This window comes from Mustela nivalis (assembly GCF_964662115.1).
Source record: "Mustela nivalis genome assembly, chromosome: 5".
Taxonomy (NCBI): domain Eukaryota; kingdom Metazoa; phylum Chordata; class Mammalia; order Carnivora; family Mustelidae; genus Mustela; species Mustela nivalis.
Window position 1 is genome coordinate 48,226,152 of NC_139024.1, and position 19,360 is coordinate 48,245,511.

Below are 19,360 nucleotides of genomic sequence, written 5' to 3' on the forward strand. Positions count from 1 at the left end.
GGGTCCAGCTATTATATTTTTTGAGCCTATGAGTATTAGACAGCGCTTCTCTATTTCATTCCCACATGACTGACTGTAGCGATTGTTCCCATGGCTCTCTGGTAGTCCCTGTTGGAAGCGGTAAATTTGGTTGTCAGCCTGAGTCTTATACCAAGGTGCTTGTAAGAGCTTTTTATTTATTTATTTATTTTTAAACCCGTGTTGCCTCACAAAGTTGCAAAAGCAGGAAGAGGTCTGCCTTCAGTGACTGTTTTCCTGGAGTTCAGTAGTCCTTTTGATTTGCATCTCTAGGTGTTTTGACACTTAAACATAAAAGTCTGCTTCAAGTATATCTTCCATTATATCTTGCCACATTTGTGATTTCTTCCTCAGAACTACCTCAAACTGTCAGGCGGATGTCCACCATCTGCCCTCTGCATCTAGCCTCAAGTCCCCTTCGTGTTATATCTGTTTGCTTTGTGGTAACGGTTTCAAAGCGCCCTCCAATCACGGATTCAAATGTTTAACATCATCAATTCCTTCTTTATGGCCTCTAATGCAAGTGTTAATTCATAAAAATGAATTCCACTCTTGCTTTTTTTTCTTTTTAGTTTTTCAGAGCTCTTCCTTACGTCGCAAACTTCCCTGTATTAGATGTACATGTGGAGTCTGGAATCATATTACATGTATTCTTCTCCCAACTCTACCACTTCTCTGCTTATATTTTCAACTTTATTGAAAAGAGGGAAACAGACCTATATCTAGGTTTGTCCTGCCTTCTCTTGTCCCACTCCCTGATTCTCTGCTTTCACTAGATATTGCAGCAGCTGTCACCACCTCATACAAATCCCTTCACAACAAATAAAAGAAAGAAAAAGGAAAAAAAGAAAGAAAGAAAAAGTTATCATAATGATGGTAACTTCCAAATAAATTCGGTGTGAGAATTAAACTATATAATCTATGGGAAACGTTTAACTTAGTGCTTGGTATATAATAAGTAGTTAGCAAATACTAGTTCTTATTAGTATGTAATATGTAATTAGCAAATACTAGTTCTCATTTTTGTCATCATGACCTTCATCTTATGGTGCCTTCATATCTCAGAGTACTCGCTCCTTACAGTTTGCTCCTATTTCAGTTCATAACACAGTGATTCTGCAACGTCCTCACTCATGTTCTTATTCTTCTGGTTTCAGGTCTGTTTGGGTTGCAAAATCCAAAGAGATTGATTTACAGTCTTAAAGCTGACGTATCTCCATCTTCTTGTCTCAGTGTGCCAGGTTTTGAGAGTTCACCTGGTTTGTTCCACGTCTCAGTTTATTCTGGAGGAAATGGGTTCTGGGAGCCACCACCACAAATGCTATGGGAACACACAGTTTTAAATAAATTATAATCACACCCTTCTACCAAAATACAGTCACAAGCTACATATATAATTTCTTAAAAGTTTTCCCTGACACTTTTTATCAGAGTGGATTTTTTTTAAATGTATATAAAGTGTTATTTATTTCAATCAACTAGTACTTACCGAGCACTCACTATGTGCCAACCTATTAAATAAGCTTCCTACTTTCATTAATGTTTTAAGAGACATTTGGTTTTGTTCTCAACCCTTCCTGGAATATAAACTTCCCGAGTGGCTTTAAATCATGTGGCTGGCCACCATAATACTAATTGAAACCGTTATGTTTTCCTAAACTTTGCTTTTCCAGATTCAATCGGTGACGGGTACTACACTTTAGAGAGGGAAGAATCTTATTATTCAGTGGATTTATTAATTACACCACTTTAAAGAAAAGCAATAACCAGAAGCGAATTAAACAAATGACACTTCTGAAGCCAAGCAAGTGTACATATCACTTTTTGAATGACAGACAAGTCAACTTGGAAAGTGATCAGGTATTGGAGAAATAGAACAAAGCAAAGGATAATGGTCTTGTAAGAACTTAACATGACCTAACATGACTCGACGATGGTAAAGAAAACTACAATAAGCCAGAAGATAACACTTCTTTTTAAGATATCAAAAGCCTAAAATCTCTCTGAATTAAGTGATTGTCTAGGATCCAAAAATAGGTTAGATTTGTATTAATTCTGCTTTAAGTATGGGGGGAAAAAGACGGAAAAAAATCTCATAAGCACCTTATAAAATATTCTAAGGTTATCTCATACAGCATTCTTTTTTCCCTCAGTCCAGAGTCAAATTTGTAAATAACTTTTCTCAATGAAAGCAGACCTGTGAGTAAAGCACACAAAGAAGAACAATTTCGAACAGGAGCAAAGAAAATTCTATATGGAACATCTACTGAATTAGGCAATATATTCCAAATTTAACAACTGCTGAATTGGGCAAACATTCCACATCAAGGTATAGAATCATGGAATGTGAGAATAAAAAGTCTTTTGAAAAGCCATTTAGTCTAATCCTTTTATTTTGTATATGGACATTCAGAAGTAGCAAATTAATATAGTGCCTTCCTTCAGGTTCCTGACATTTGAGGTGGACCAGAGCACAACACATTGTTTCCGAGACTGCAAAATGTAGACTATACCTCAAGCCACAACACAGTCGTACACGTAATACCTGAGGGCACACTTACCCCAATATGTCTGAATGGCCTGTGATCAAAGCCCTTGGCTAAATTACTAGAACCACGTCTAGAGCAAACAGAGACTGGTAGAGAAAGAGCTTCAGAGTAAACTGAAAATTTTATATTGCTGGTCTAGAGTTCCAGTATCCTCTGTAAATAAATATTAAATTCTTAAAAAACAAAGTATACTCCAATAAGTTTCTCCAAACATACTTGTGTGAGTTCTCTCCAGCCCAGGCCTCTCCCCTGTAATTCAGATTTACAAATCTTTATCCCTCCTCAACAACTTCACTTGAATATGTCTTCCCTTCATTAGATGTTAGCTCAGTTGGCACCTTCACACTTTCACTGGCAATTCCTTTAAAAATTACAATATACTCCTTGACTTTCCATCTTCCTCCTCACATTTATTTTCCTCCAAATTAATGAATACTATGTGACAGTCTATTTACTTAATTAATTTGTACATTATCTCTTCTCCAACCTCTTTTCCTGCATCTAGTACAGGTCCATTTTCAGCACGAAGGATTTTTGAGTAAGTATATGAATGATAGATTGATTGATTGAATGAATGAATGAATTTCCAGGAGTCTTACAAGTTGATTTTTTTATTCTATTATCTTTTAAAATATTCTTCATGTATATTAGTTGATCAGTATAACTGAATAATTTCTTTCTTGATTAACCTCATTACATAAAGTGGTGTTTTATATAAATTGAACTATTGTACATAACTATGCTATATGATCACATCATGAATTGAGCCCTTAAAGGAAAGGGGGAAAAAAATCTCGTCTTAATATAGAACATATAACTAAAAAGACAGTTTCTTTCCCAATTTGATATCAGTCTGGATAGAGTTAAATAATCTACCTTTGAATTAAGATACTATCATCCAACCCAGGACTTTATTCTTTATTCATATACCACATCTAGGATTATTCTCAGAGTATCAAAACAGATTTGAAGAGGTGGGACATGTAGAAGTGATTATGTCCCATGACAACATACAAGGTTTCTGTCATTGCTTTACCCACTGAAATCCACAAGGAGACAACAGGAAGAAAAAACCACTTTCTAAAAATAACATCATTCAGTCCAATGCTCATTCATTCACTTTACTCATGTTGGAATTTATTTCAAAGCACACTTTAATTCTGATCCACAGGAACATGAAGAGGTTGGAACTCCAGAGATTAAATTTAACTTTTTTCATAGTGCTCCACCCCTTGCTTCAAGGTTTTAGCTCAACTGGCCAAGCTAAACTACTGGTTAAACTCCAGACATGAAATGAGATTGCTGCTTTCAGGCTGGTCCTAAGTGAGCAGCACCACAATGAAAACCTCTGGGTTCTTGTTACTTTTTTTTTTTTTTTAATTCTGAAAGAAAAAGATTCGTACAAGATTTTTCTTAGTAATGAAAAAGAACCAAGAGAACACTAACTATTGATGATTTTTTTTCCTCTAGCACAAATCACTATTCCTAGATCTTTATTATGAGAAGATGTTCCTTCAAGTAAGAGAAGAGTCGACCCTACTCCAGTTTTACCTCATCTAAGTAATTACATACTCAAATACCCTATTTCCAGATAAGATCAGACCTGAGGTTCCAGGAAGCACATTTTTAAGGGGCGTTGGGTAGGGGAGAGAGACACAATTCAGCCTACTACAAGGTTACAGAGACCCACAAAGACCTCAGGTACTACAATTATTGATTAAAAACTTAACAAATATGCTTAGTATGTTTTAAAAAATAAAATGTGGGGTTTAATATAGAGTACAAGAGATAATTAAAAATGGTAGAACATATCTTGAAAAATAACATAATACTTCTTTAGAAAAAAACTAATATAATTTATATAAAATATTTCATTTTATATATGAGGTATTAGACATAGCCAAAAATGAAATAAATTAACCAAAATGTTTACCTAAAATTTTCTAGAATATAACACTTACAAATAAAAGGAAAATATAACAAAATTATTAAGAGACATGGAGAATAAGTAGGAAGATCCAACCAGCATCCATTTAAATATAAATGGAAAAGGATATAGAAAATTAAACAGAAGAAGCGTTTGAAAGAATAATGGATAGGATATTTACACCACAAGTAATCATTAGTGAATAGCTATAGGAAGACTAATAAACCTCAAGTAAGAAAAATAGAATGAAAGCCACATCTCAGCACACCAGAGCAAAACTATGTAAAGTCAAAGATAAAATCTTAAAATCAGCCAGAGAAGGGGCACCTGGATGGCACAGTCGGTTGAGTGTCTGACTCTTGACTTTTGGCTCAGGTCATGATCTCAGGATCATGAGATTGATCTCCAAATTTGGCTCCAGGCTCAGCACAGAGTCTGCTTGGATTCCTTCTCCCCCTCGTCCTCTCCCTCTGCCACTCCCCCTCATTCTTTCTCTCACTCTACAATAAATAAACAAATCTTTTTTAAAAAACCAGCCAGAGAATACAGATTATCTTCAAATGAATAACAAGTATGTTGATGACTGATATCTCAAAAGCAATAGTGAAAGTTGGAAAAGAATGAAATAATAACCTTGTAGGGTTGACAAAAACCAAATGTCAATTTAGAATCATTGGTATTTACAAGTTTTATTTTTTCCATTTTTACTTAGATTTCTTAGTTATTCTTAGAGAGAAAATTGGTCTGTTACAATCTAACCCATAAATTCCTGCAAGCAGAAGCTTCAGTGTAGAATTGTGTTCCCAGTAAAAAGTATACCTTAAAACACTGATAAGATTAAGAGAATTATAAAAAAAAAAAAAAAAAATGGGGCGCCTGGGTGGCTCAGATGATTAACTGTCTACCTTCAGCTCAGGTCATGATCTCAGGGTCCTGGGATAGAGCCCCACATCGAGCTCTCTGCTCAGCAGGGAGCCTGCTTCCCCTTCTCTCTCTCTTCCTGCCTCTCTGCCTAATTGTGATCTCTGTCAAATAAATAACTAAAATCTTTAAAAAAAAAAAAAAAAAAAACTAAAACCTGAGAGCATTTACTTCTCAGAGAACTTCCTTAAAGAAAATTCTGAAGGATGTATTATTGGTAGAAGACTAACATGGTTTTCAAACTCCCAGATATTTCAAAAATTTAGTGAGAAGACACATTTAATCTATTTTTAAAGACATTAAGGGGTTTTTGAAAAACTCAGGAAAAGAGAAAGACTCACAAAGAAAACTTAAGGTATGATAAATAAATAATAATTTATCTGAAACCACAGTAAATGTAAATAAATGAATCATTTAGACAAAAATAGTTGACTGGATTTTTTAAATGCATCTACATGCTGAACAGACATACCTAAAAGATATCAAGTATGGAGTGAATAGAAGTTCAAGCATAGAAAAAGATAGGGAAAAGATAAATATATATAGAGAAGATATGGAAAAGATACAGAAAAAGATATGACCAAATAAAGTGGGAATAACTATATTTAAATCAAGCAAAACGGAGTCTAAGGCAAAGACCATTAATAGAAATAAAAGTCACTCTATAATGATAGAAGATTAAATTTATTGTGAAAATAAAACCATTTTAAATTTATACCTATTAATACACCTAATAATATAAACTATTATAATATATAATATTTTATAATATAATAAATATCATATTATTATTTATTATAATATAATAAATATTATATTATTATTTATTGTAATATAATAAATATTATATTATTATTTATTGTAATATAATATAATAAATTATAATATATAAAACTATATTATATATAATATATATAAAAAATATATAATATAAAATACAAAAAGACAATAGAAATGTAATATCTAAAAAGGAAAAATCACAGAAATACAAGCAGAAATTTACAAAATCCACAGAGTGGAATATTTTAATATAGTTTGTCAGTAATTCCTGGATTAAACAGACACAATGTCATTGCGAACGCAGAACACTAGAACAACACTACACCTCAGGCCATACTAGGTCAGGGTGACAAATCGGGAAAATCAGAAAGCCTCAGTAACTTAACATAGCAGAAATCTGTTTCTCCTTACATCACAGTCACCAAAGATTTGGGGATTATGACGGCATCTGTTTTGTGGCATTTTCATCTTTACAGCCCCTGGAATCCTACTGAGTCCACAGGGTCCTCTGCATTTAACGGTTGAAATGTAATGAGAGGGAAGGAAGAACTTTCGTGACATCGTAAGGGACAAGACAAGAGTTCCTTATATTACTTCTGCCCATTTTTCTCATGCTTACTCAGCAAGATATTCAGCTTAAGATGCAGAAAACAGAGTCTACCTCCCAAATATAATGAAGAAAAAAATAAAGATATGTGCACAAATTAGCGAATTAACAAACATATGTACAATATAAAGCTTTGACCAGGTCAACAGTTGATTCTTCAAAAGTGAAGGGGAAGAAAAAAAAAAAAGGAAAGACACAAAAAAGTATGACCCTTTCAATCTACCGAGACAGGGGTCCATACCACATTGTCCCAGGTTCCTGTCATAACTGAAAGGGAAAGCTTCCCAATGTCTGAAATACTTGATGTCCTATAGATGAAGGATAATGTCCTCACATTCCTCGCAGTAGAAACCAACTTGGGTGGCATTGATCTTGACTTCCCAGTGGAACCAGACATTTACCAAAGGAAAAGAATTGGCATCTGCCTCATAATTCTGAAGAGAGTGTGGGAAGAGCTTATGCTGGCTGCTCCTACCGTTGCTGCTGGTGGAAGTATGGCTGCTTCACGAAATGCAAGCTTCTAGTACATTTAGAAAACATGTCTCCACCACTACAATGTCTGAAACCGTATAAAATTTTAAGATACTTTCAGGGCTAGAAATGTATGTTTTAAAATTATAAAGCAAAGCTTATGAATGATTTATAGAAAATTTTCAGAGCGTGATAACCATCGGGAGCTAGGGAAAATTATGTAGTTGTGAGGACAAGAAGGTAGTTTCTAAACTACCAGTAATGTCCTACTTCTGAAGCCGGCTGTTGGGTCCACAGTTTCGACAGTATTGTTATTTGTATACCCTATATATATAGTTTAGACATGTATTTTTCTGTTTAATTATATCCATTCAAATATTAAGCATTTATATTTTATAGAATGTTTTGTTAATGTACATAGATATAAATATATATAAGATGCCAAACCATGGGTCACTTGAGTGGTTCAGTTGGTTAAGTGTCATGATCTCAGGGTCCTGGGATCAAGTCCTGTGTCAGGCTCCCTGCTCGGTGGGAAGTCTGCTTCTCCTTCTGCCCCACCACTGGCCTTGTGCAAGCTCCAGCTCTCTCTCTCAAATAAATGAAATATTTTTAAAAATAATGTCAAACTAGTGAACTTCAAAACATGGAGAACGATTAACTCTATAGAGAAAAGTGAGAGGGTAGTAGGTAAAGCAAGCCAAATATATTGATTTGTATATTACAAGCACTTTTTACGATTATAATACATTCACATCAAGGGTAAAAATGTATAACACAATCATATAATGGAATATTCATAGTTATTTAAATTGTGCTATAGGAGATAATTTAATGATATGAAAAAATGCTCACAATGTACTTTCAGAGAATATAAAGATTGCAACTGTATTAACGTTATACCATTTAGATTTCTTAATAAGAAGAAACAATAAAGCAATAAAATTCCAAAATTCAACAAGATGGTAGTAGTTTCCTATGGGGGCCAGGGATAAGAAGGGAAAAGGTATCCATTCATTGTAGGATTATGTATCTTTGACTTTCGTATAGTCTCATGTAAACAAACCCATCCTGATCTTTGAAAGAGACATGGAGAAGATGAAGCAGGGTTTATCAATTCCCCTTGACAGATTCCTATAGGCCTAACTGGTAAATAAGGCAGGGGGAGATAAATAGATAGATAGATAGATAGATAGATAGATCTCCCCCCTTTTGCCTGAGCCCTGGGGGAAACATTTATTTTCTGCATCTACTTCATGACATTTGAGCCCTTAGAGGAGAACCTTCAGATCCCTACTATTCTTGTTCAATACCAGCCAATATTTGTGGTTCCCTATCTACATAGGAACACTACAATTCTACTAAGTAAAAAAAGATAGATAGATGATAGATAGATAGATAGATAGATAGATATGAAATCATTTGACCTCAAAGAGTTGCAGAGGAAATGTTAATGCAAATTTAACGCTACATAAGTTGTGCATCTAATTTAGGGCAGTTACATGTCACTTTGAAACCTAGTTGGTTAAAGTACCCAGACAGTAAATTAAGACAACTGAAACAGAATTGAAGGCACATGGAAAATGTAAGCAAAAATATCATTATCTTCTGCTGAGCAAGATGTCACATTTCAGATTCTCTCTCAGAACTTTCTGATAATGGAGACTAACTTGCTTCCTAAAGAACATAGATGCAGTAGAAGGTAGCTTTTATTTTACCCAGTTCTGCGTGAAAGGCTTCCAGAGTTTTTCTCAAGCCTGTGAACCTAGAATATAAGTCCGTGAGTATTTAGCTAGTGAGTGGGTGGAAATTTTAAGAAAACACAGCCTAATACGACAAGATTCCATAGACTCTCCTGGGGGTGGATCTTTTCTAAGGTCCTTCTGACTCCTTATTAGAGAAACTATACCACTGACTTCATTTGTCACAATTCTGAGGATCCATTCTGAATCACCTGAGCTTGGAATAAATAGAAAACATTAATGCTGGAGGGATCCTCAGTTATGTGTCCTCTCTGGAGGACAATAATCCTTAGCATCCCTACATTTCTAATGCTGTCCATCCTTCAAGACCCAGAGAAAATACTACCTCATTCATGAAGTCCTAGTTCCCATTCATGTTCACACAGATACCATATCCTGGGAATACCCACTATGCACTATCTGCTCCTCATTCACACCTTGTTACTTTATACTGGATTCCATATTCAGTACTTTAAGGGATTTGTACCATGTACCACTGTATCTCCAGTGACTACCTCAGTAGACAGAACATCCTCAGAAACTGTTTGCTGAATTAATAGACAAACCATAGATATGTCTTAGCATCCTTGAGAACAAAACCCATTAACAGTTATCTTTGTAACTTAAGAGTTCATGGATTTGGCCCACAGAGTGAACAAATGAATTGAATACAACTACCCTCATTTTGATTCTGAAGAAACAACTTGGCTTGCCCTCAAATCTCAACATCTGATGCTACAGTAACATGTGTGCTCAGTTCTCATGCTTATAATTATCATACATTTTTTATTCTCTTAACTCCCCTAATTTCACTAACAAGTCCCACATAAGTAACCAGTTAAGCATCTTGCTACAAAAGGAAAAAATTAAGACATCGAGTCTACTTGATGACAGGTTCACTGGGAACATACATTTGGATGAGGTAATGCTCATGCAAAGTACAATTTCCATGAGAGATCAGAAGCCTAACACCTTCCTGGTAGAGAAAATTAAATTTTAACGGGAAGCGAATATATTACATAGAAAAACTGTGGTGTAAACCTAACCCTAAAATGCCCTGTTCATTAAAATCAGAGCAAGACATATTTAAAGACAGCGTCCCCACAAAAATCATTTCTTGGGCCATCAGTTGATAAGTCCATTTGAAGCATGCAAGTAAACACATTTCTGAAGCTGACCCAAGAGAGAAAATTAGAATTTCCATGGCTAGAGTGAGTTCATCAGGGAGATGAAAAGGCCATTAGAGATGCTGTTGGCAAAATATCACTTCTGGAGTCTAATTTTGTTTTTTCACTAAAGGCAATTTTTTTTGTATAGGGGAGATTCAGTAGTGATATAAAGGAACTCCCTCAGACTGGGTTCCCTAGTAGTAGGTTGTGACGGTTTGAATGGAAAGCCCTACCTTGAAGGTGACAGCTTTTCTCACCATTTTCCACATACCTAAAACTTCCAAACTCCCAAATCCAACATGATCTTTCTCATAAAATTCCAAATGCCTACATCTCTTACTCCCATAATCTTCCAAAATGCCATTAATCCTCTACATGAAAAGTGAAACAGAAGGTGAGCCTTGGGAAAAACATGCTTGGCTTCCTCCTAGAACTTGTACCCTGCTTTGTCAGAGAAGACAGAAATTACCTAGCAAGAACTTAGCAAAATTTAAGACCTCAGCGCTAAACTGAAGGTCAGAGGTCATCAACGCAAGTACCTCTAAGATTCTTCCCTCAAAAGCAGCTAATTATGACAAATTAATATACCTAGTGTCTTGTGTTAAAAACTCTCCTTTGAAGACCACCGCTTTATGTCCCTATATGCCTATAGTTCCAACCACAGTGGCTGGTGACGTCATGACAGCAGCAAGAAGCAATGGAGACCCACGGGATCCGAAAGTCCCAACCTCCTAGCAGAAGTTTCTAACTGTACTGGATGGGACTGCTTTGTTGCAAAACTGTACCTGGTTTATCAAGTTCCCTATTTCCTGTCCTCCTTCCTCACCAGTAAGTAGCTTTTCTTACACAAATACAGCCGTGAACTAAAAAAGCAAAGATATCCCCGGTCATTTGATTCATGCCTCACTGAGTGTGCCATTCGTGCTAGAGAGTATCCATGTCAGTTCTGGGGAGTTGCTGATATGTTTATATTATAGACCCTGCCTATACGAAGAAGGAAGGATGGAATTGGAGATAACTCTAAAGTCTCAACCTGAATCACTATAAGTATTGGTGTTGCCCATGAAAAGAAACGGAGAAGAGCTGGAAAGGGAACTGTTTTCACAGAAAAGTATTACATGGATTTGGTTTTAGACATGTTGTGCTATGCTTGAGTGGTAAGCATATCACCCATATAGAAGACATTTGGACCAGATACACCATAATTTGAGAAAGCAGAGGAATTCATGATGAAAGCTGTGTAAGATGAGAAGTGAATTGGATGGCAAGATGGAAAGTCACCTGCCTAAGACTTAGGGGCTTCTTCTGAGTCTCTCAGCCATACCCATTCTGGAAACTTCCACTGTTTACCCAATTTGTCTCCAATGCAGCCCATGTATGCATGCAGACTCGGGCAGCCCATCTACTAAAAGCAACCACTTGATGCCTGCAGTCTCTGGCTTCTTCTATCTCTTCTAGATTTGGGGAAATACCACCCTAGAAAAAATACCTAACTTCCCAAGAGGCTGCCAAAGGACATATATGTCACTGTTTGGCATGCCAGGAAACTGATTCATGGCACCATCTCAGCCAAAAGGAGGCAGGAGAAAACGGGACATATCAATTTCTTCTTTCTTCCTTCCTGTAACCAGCCTGGCCAAACATGCCTGTGGGACAAAGTGTAGGCACCTGCCAAACAACAGGAAGTGCCTCTTCGCAGCTCACGGTAAAGAAGTAACTGGAGTGGTGAGGCTTCCCACACTCCCCTGCATGGCTTCCCTTTCCTCGCACTCTCACTGCCCTGGGATTTAACTTCCAAAAAAGTACTAGCACCAAATCCTCAGCTGAGGCTCTCTCCTCTCTGTCCTAGATGAGAGAACCCAGACACAATGCAAGTGTGGAGGAGCAGCACAATAAATAGTACAGCCTTTCCTCTGAGGTGTGCTTTAGTGATGATTTTGGATGAGTAGGAAAGCAATGTAGGGAACAAGGAGCAAAGGGTCTTTTCCCACTCTTTCAGGGAACTGCCTCTACTGGGCAGGGCCAGGAGAAGAATTTTTATTACATCCTGGGGCTTTTTAAAGATAAGACAGTGGAGTGATTATTTATGGAAATCCTAAAGGAGTTACTAACTTATTTATTTTTAGATTCCACGGGTATAAGTTGTTGGCTTAGGCAAAGTGACTCACTGAAGAGAGGCAGGTGGCCCAGTGCCACCTGTGAATGGGATCTGACAGTCCAGACAATAAACCTGATAGGAGAGAGAGACACAGTATTCTTGTGATAAATGTTTGTTGAGGCAGGCTCACCACCTGGCAGAATCCGGGAGGGCATCTATCCAAAGGTTGGGGTGCTGGGTAGCAAATCAGAGAAGATTCCTGAAAGAGCTGAGCTTTGAAAGACATAGGAGTTGTCCAGCTGAAGTAGGGAAGGTAGGACATTCCTATGGGAGGGAGTGAGCCTAAAGATGGGGCAGAGCATTCCAGGTACGGAGAACATCAGCTGGTAAGGGCTGGAGGCTTACTGACCTTGTAAGTGAGTGGGCATTTCACTCTACCTTTCTGAACCTCATCATTCCCAACTGCCTAGTGGGAGAAATAGTACTGCTGTGTAAGGGAGAGGTCAGCATTAAATGAGACGTTTTGTGCTCAGTTTTTGTGGCGTAGGAACAGGTGCTTATAGATAGTCCTATTTCTCTGAAGCCTTGAAAATAGCCAAACCACTCTCTTTCTACTATTTATGGGGAGGAAACTGAAACAAACAGCAAAGGCAGATAAAATCCAATAAATTTCAGAATTTAAAAAAAAACTACTAAAAAACAAAATAGAAGTTCAACATCTCAAAGCTTTCAATTCAAAACAATTCCTTTCTCTCTTTTAAAATCCTCATTTGTGAATTTCATCTTGAGGCAAACTTGGCTCCCATCTGTTGGTTTCCCCATCTACATCGTAGGGCTGCAGCTTGTGTGTGAGCCTGTTTGAGGTCTACCAAGTCATAAGAATCAAACATACTTTTCATTGCCAAAGAAAAATATGTTGCCAAACCCAAACACAGCTTGAATTCAGATGGAGTATCTTTTAAATTCTGAGCAATTTTTCTATTTGGCTAAAAAGACTAGTATCCCCTCAAAATTCAATACTTACTAAAGAGAAAAATCCAGCAAAACAAGTCTCTTTTTACTTTACACATAAGGACAAAGTGAAATGGGGTTGTTTAATAACAAAACCATAATTCATACCAGATCACTCAAAGTATGTTTGCATGTATTTAAAGCTTACAGATAAATCTAATTTAGAAAAATATGTGATTCTCAGTTCCTCACTTACTCATCCTTCTTTTTTGTTTTAATTGTGGGTGTGTATCATTCCAAGCCCTCAGAGCAGTCCTGTAGAATTTTGAAAATCCAGCTCTGTTACATGTTTGCTGAGTTCCTTTTCTCATGCAATGGCAGCAAAATGGAGACCTGAGAACATGTTCATGGTGGTTTGTTCCTAGCGAATCAGTGTCTAAAGAGGCCCCTGGCAGCACTATAGACAAATAATCCCAAGGTTCATTTGGAAGAAGAAAACTTTATGGAAATATCAAGCTCTCTTGGCAGTCTGTAGCTACTGACAACCTTGATTTGATTCCCACAGACTCGTGGAACATCAGGTCCAACATTCTGGATTCCACATGAGTTCCCAAAAGCCATGAATGTGGAGTTAAATATTTTCCTGGTTTCAAAAACCATAGGGCACATAATGCCTTCAAGAACAACGGAAGATCTCTCTTTTGCTTCCTCAGAAGAACACTGAGAAAATTCCTGGAATTCCGGTTACGGACTCTCAAAACCCAGTTTGTGGCTACTAAAGCCTCAGTTCAATTGTCAACTCTCTCTCTATTGTTCTCATGTCTAGAATGTGAGTGAAGGGTACACCAGCTATGGAAAGCTGCCCAGAGAGCCTTACCTGATGCCTGGTGATTTCAAAATAAGATAAGAATTTTGAGACATGACCTTCTTGGGTGGTAATTCAACAAATGAGTAGCTAATTCTAAAGCCTATCTATTGTATGCCTACTGTGTACCAAGTACTGAGCAAGGCATTAGGGATGCAGTGTTGAAAAGATATATAGCTCCTGACCTCAAATAGCTCTTGGAAGAGACAGATAAATAAATAGGCATTGGCAGTATTTTTTGTAAGTGCCATGAAAAATGAATGTATCAGGTATTATAATGGTAACAAGGAAGGGCATCTAACTCAGATCTGAAATTAGAAAGCCATCCAGGAAGGTTTCCCAGATGAAATGCCCTCTCAGCTGAAGGGAGGGGTGAGGTGAGGGTGTAAGCCAAGAAAACAAAGAGAGATTATTCCAGGCAGAGGGGAAAACATATGCAAAACCTGGAGGAAACAGAAAATGGGTCATTTGAGTACTTGGATATGACTGGGGGAATGGTCGGAGAGGAGAAATACCTCGAACTGAAACCAAAAAAGGTTTAAAGAAAAGAGAATCAGAGCAAACGTGATGTTTTATGCCAAAGTTTACAAGTGTGAACATTATCAAAAGGATGACGGCAAATTTCTGAAGTACTGTAATCAGATGAAAGAAACGATGGAATGTCTGTAACTCTTGCTGAAAGTCTGGGCCATGGAGGAAGGACTCAGGGAATGCCAGTTAGGAATCTGAGGCAGTGATCAAGGAACCAATGCTCAGAACCTGAACTGAGACACTGGCAGTTAACAGGGACAGAAATAGATAAACCTGAGAGATGAGTAGAATGGAGATATGGCAGGTCTTGGAGACTGATTGTTTGTGGGGAGTAACGGAGGCACAGAAGTCAAAGATGGCAACTAGGTTTTTGAATTAGGCGACTAGGTGATAGTGTTCACTAACAAGGAAAGAACAGAAGCAGCAAGGCTGGGCAAAAAAAGAATGATCTCAGGGCACCTAGGTGGCTCAGTGGCTTAAGCATCTGCCTTTGGCTCAGGTCATAATCTCAGGGTCCTGGAATCAGCCCAGCATTGGGCTCGGCTTTTAGCAGGGAGCTTGCTCCTCCCTCTCCCTCTGCCCCTCTCCCACCCTTGCTCGCACATGCCCTTCCTCCTGCCTCAAATAAATAAACAAATAATATCTTTAAAACAAATAATGCTTTCAGTTTGGAGATGTTAAATTTGGGGTACCAAAAGAAAATTCAAATAAAAAAATATTCTAGGAAGGAGGTGGGAATATAGATTTGAATCTTAGGAAATAATATATTTTTTGATTCTCTATATGTGGTAAGTGATACTGTAAATGAATGACATCACCAGACACTGTGTGTGTGGTATAAGATGTAACGAGGTCACAACAAATATCACAGGAAGACCATCTATTAAGGGATCAGCTAAGAAAAAAGAGCCATCGCCGGGTAGAGTGTGGAGAATCTCCCTGAGAGGGGAGAATCACAGAAGCCAAGGAATAGCGTTTCATGGAGGAGAGTCCAAAGAACAAACAAATATTACAGAACAGTCAAGTAAGATAGAGCCTGAAAAGCAGCCATGTGACTCTGTAATTTCAAGCCAAGAAGATGAGTTTGGGTCCAAAAATAGTATCTCAGCAGTTTTGATTTATCCTGGCCTAGAGCTCTCTGGACTTTTTATAATAGCAACCAATTCTTCATACTTCTTATTATTTGCAGCTCAAATATACCACTAAGCCACAGCCTCCAAGTCCCTTCAGTTTCAATGTATTAAGGATAAACCTGAAAACAAAACTTTCCCTAAACAAAAAGGGTTTGGAGTATTTTTGTGTGGTTTTTTTTTTCCTTCTATCATGTAGTGAGCCAATACTTGGGCAGTCTTTACTCCAGGATGTAATAATTTCATCCTCTGTTTAGGGTGGGGTATTCCAGACAGCTTTTCTGCTGTGTGTCCTTGAAGTGAAGGTTAAACAGAGTTCATGGGAAATATAAATTAAGCAAGTACTTCTACATTAGCATTTGTTTTGTTGCAGAAATATTCATTTTTAATGAAGAAAACATCTATTTTATTTTAAAACAATATGGTGGGTAATTTTATTATTCTTTAAAATATGTCATTTTTTTTAAGATTTTTTATTTATTCACTTGACAGACAGAGATCATAAGTAGGCAGAGAGGCAGGCAGAGAGAGATGGGGAAGCAGGTCCCTGCCGGGCAGAGAGCCATATGTGGGGCTTGATCCCAGGACTCTGGGATTTTGACCTGAGTAGAGCCAAAGGCAGAGGCTTTAACCCACTGAGCCACCCAGGAGCCCTATGTCATCTTTTTTATTTAAAGTTGTATAAAACTTACTTGCTGATATTTGGATATCTCAGCTGAAAAACTAAAATGCAATTTTCCCAGAAAATTCGAAGCTTCCTACCATAAATATCTCTCTGTAATTTCACAAATTTTAAGGACTTAAAATGTGTAAGTGGTAAGTATATTTCTTATATCTTTTCTAATACAGAAGCCATTGGGGTAAAATCAATACTTTCTGATTGTTCAGTATAGAACAGCCCCGATGAACTGTGGAAGCAAATAGAAAATATATCTTCTGCCACCAAATTTTTTTTTTCCTAACTTAAATCCCAGTTCCATTGACAGTAGATGATCTTTATCTATTTAGGATGGCTTGGGAAATGGTTTATGGGTCCAAGTTGTCACAATGAATTGGAATCACTCAAATCACTGAGTAATTCCATGCAGTTACATAAGCTTGAAATTCAGCCTTTGAAAGAGTCAGTAAAAGCACTAGTTACATATTTGGGAGTAAAAATGATGGAACAATTCTGTCTTCCACAAAGTCCCTCATGCAGCCAGTTTTCCACGAGGTAGAGCATTAATGATAGGCCACTGAGAGTGCACTGAACACTTCTATTTCATTTACTTTAGTTCGGTTTTATTTTTCATGACAGTTCAGTAATGCTTCCCTTTTCTCTCAAAGTGGATTGCGAGTAACATTAGGAACAAACCAAAACGTGGGTATCAGCCTTAACTGTTCTATCCCCCGAGGCCTGCATTTAATCAGATGCTATTAATAATAACAGTTATTGTTTATTGGGTGTTTATTGATCTTATCAGTTACCTGGCTAGGCATTTGATGCCAACAGTCTCATTTAATTTGAACCATGGATCTAAGGAGACTTCTATTACACACATTGAGAAACAAAGCACTCAGTGGTTGAAGGAGATTAACTGACGTCACACAGACTCACTCAGCTGGTATGTAGCCTAGCCAGGATTCAATTTCTGACTCCAGAACCCAAGATCTTTACCACTGTATACATTGCCAACCTTCATGGAGTCCTGCCCCCTCTTCCATTCACTGAACAATAACTGGAAAATTAGACATTCACGCACATGTCCATAAAATACCCAACCTCTGTTGTGTGCCCAGATGCCTACAAACACTTTTCTTTTTCATAACTTCATTCTGGCTATTTGCTTGACCCATGAGGTGAAATTAGGTTACTGCAGACTGATTTATTATGCATTTTTTCCTATCCAAGAATAAGAGAGGCTTTCCTTTGATGGTGCAGAAAGTGGGTGGAAAAAATTAATGTGACTGGTGAAACAGCCCTTCCTTCAACATGCTTGGCTTTTCCATGGGAGTTTGCCCCATTCACTCTTTCAGCAAGCCTAGTTTCTAAGGCTGCATTGGACTAGAAGAAACTGGGTTCATGGGCAGTCACAAAAGAAGTTGGAGACCAAACTCTTGTTCTTAAGGAAGACAGTAGCTTCACTGGGAAGATAATTAACTTCCATGAGATCTATGTCCATATACAAGCTCCAGATAATGCACTCCAAACTACACATAAATGCCAAGGATAGCAGAGAAAGAAGGAAAATTGCCCATATTTCCAGATTTACAAGCCCTTTATTTTTCATCTTAAAACACAGATGAAAGGGGATACATTTGCCTTTGATTTCCTGACCACTGGCACTTTCATCCCTCTGCAGTTTGTGAAGTTTTTGCAGGCTGGGAAGCCGGAAGAGGGCCCCAAATAAGATTAGGGAGTAGCAACAGGTAGTGGTAGGGATCCAGGCCTGATGTTCCAAGAGATGGGACAGATCCCAGCCTTCAGCCTCGTGGTGAAGAGTTTCATGCTTTCCTGCAAGACTCTCCACAATTACCCATCAGTTCAAGCAACTGCATTAGCACAGGAGTGCTGAGTCTTTCCAAAAAGAGTGAATGAGCCAATAGCTACAGCTGGCAGCCAAAGAAGGGAAAATGTGCTCTGAACATTCAGTGAGTCACTCCAACAGACAGGAGAGAATGTGTGCCAATTTAGCCTGGGTACTCAGCCAGAGCTCACACATTCAGCAGGGGCCACATTTACATGGGGAGAGATGGAAGTGCTCAGAATTAGGCAGTAGCTGTAGGTGACTGGGTAGGGAGAATTTTTCCCACTGGTGCCACTACTGGTGACACGGTTCTGAGGGTCTACAGTCTTGCTTCCAAAGAAGGCAAGACTGAAGTCCAGCAGAGGTAGCTGGCCTTCAATGGAAGGCCGTATCTGCATGTCCCAAGTTCACACCAGGTATATCATACTCAAAACTTCTGTTTGCAAGCCACACTTCAGCTGAGGTTATTTCTTCCTGGCTCACTTCCGCTTGTGATTTCAGATGCCACCAAGTTCACCCATACGCTTCATGTTTGCTCTCTAGTGACTTATTTGAAATATGAGTGTGTTGGATAAATTTACAATATAAGAGGTTGTGTCCAATAATCTGTTTATGATGAAGAAGTCTAATTGAATTATTCTCAAGGAAAAATAAAAGGTTATGATGGCCAATGTGAAAACAAAATAGGGAAGTGCGTGGCTGTCCACACTGTAATTAAAGTATGCTTTCCCCTCACCAGAAGGCAGGTAAGTCATGACAGAAGATGCACTTGTCCTTAGAAGGGAAGAATTCTTTTCTCTCCAACACACGGATGAGAAAAAAAAAATGTATCTGTGCTACAGGTTTCACACTTTCAAGCATGAAAATCCCCCAGGGAAATAAGTCAGTAAGAACCTTCATAGATTGGATTCAATAAGATTCTGTATTTTGAACAGGCACTGGAAGTGATTTGGTACATGTCTGAGAATCCACTTGGAGAAATACTGTCTTATAATATATAGGGCTATGAAGGAAGTGGCATTTTAAGGGACCTTTGGCAGGAGCTTATGAACTCAGGTGATTTACTTTAGATCGTGAAGACTTTTCTGTTTTAT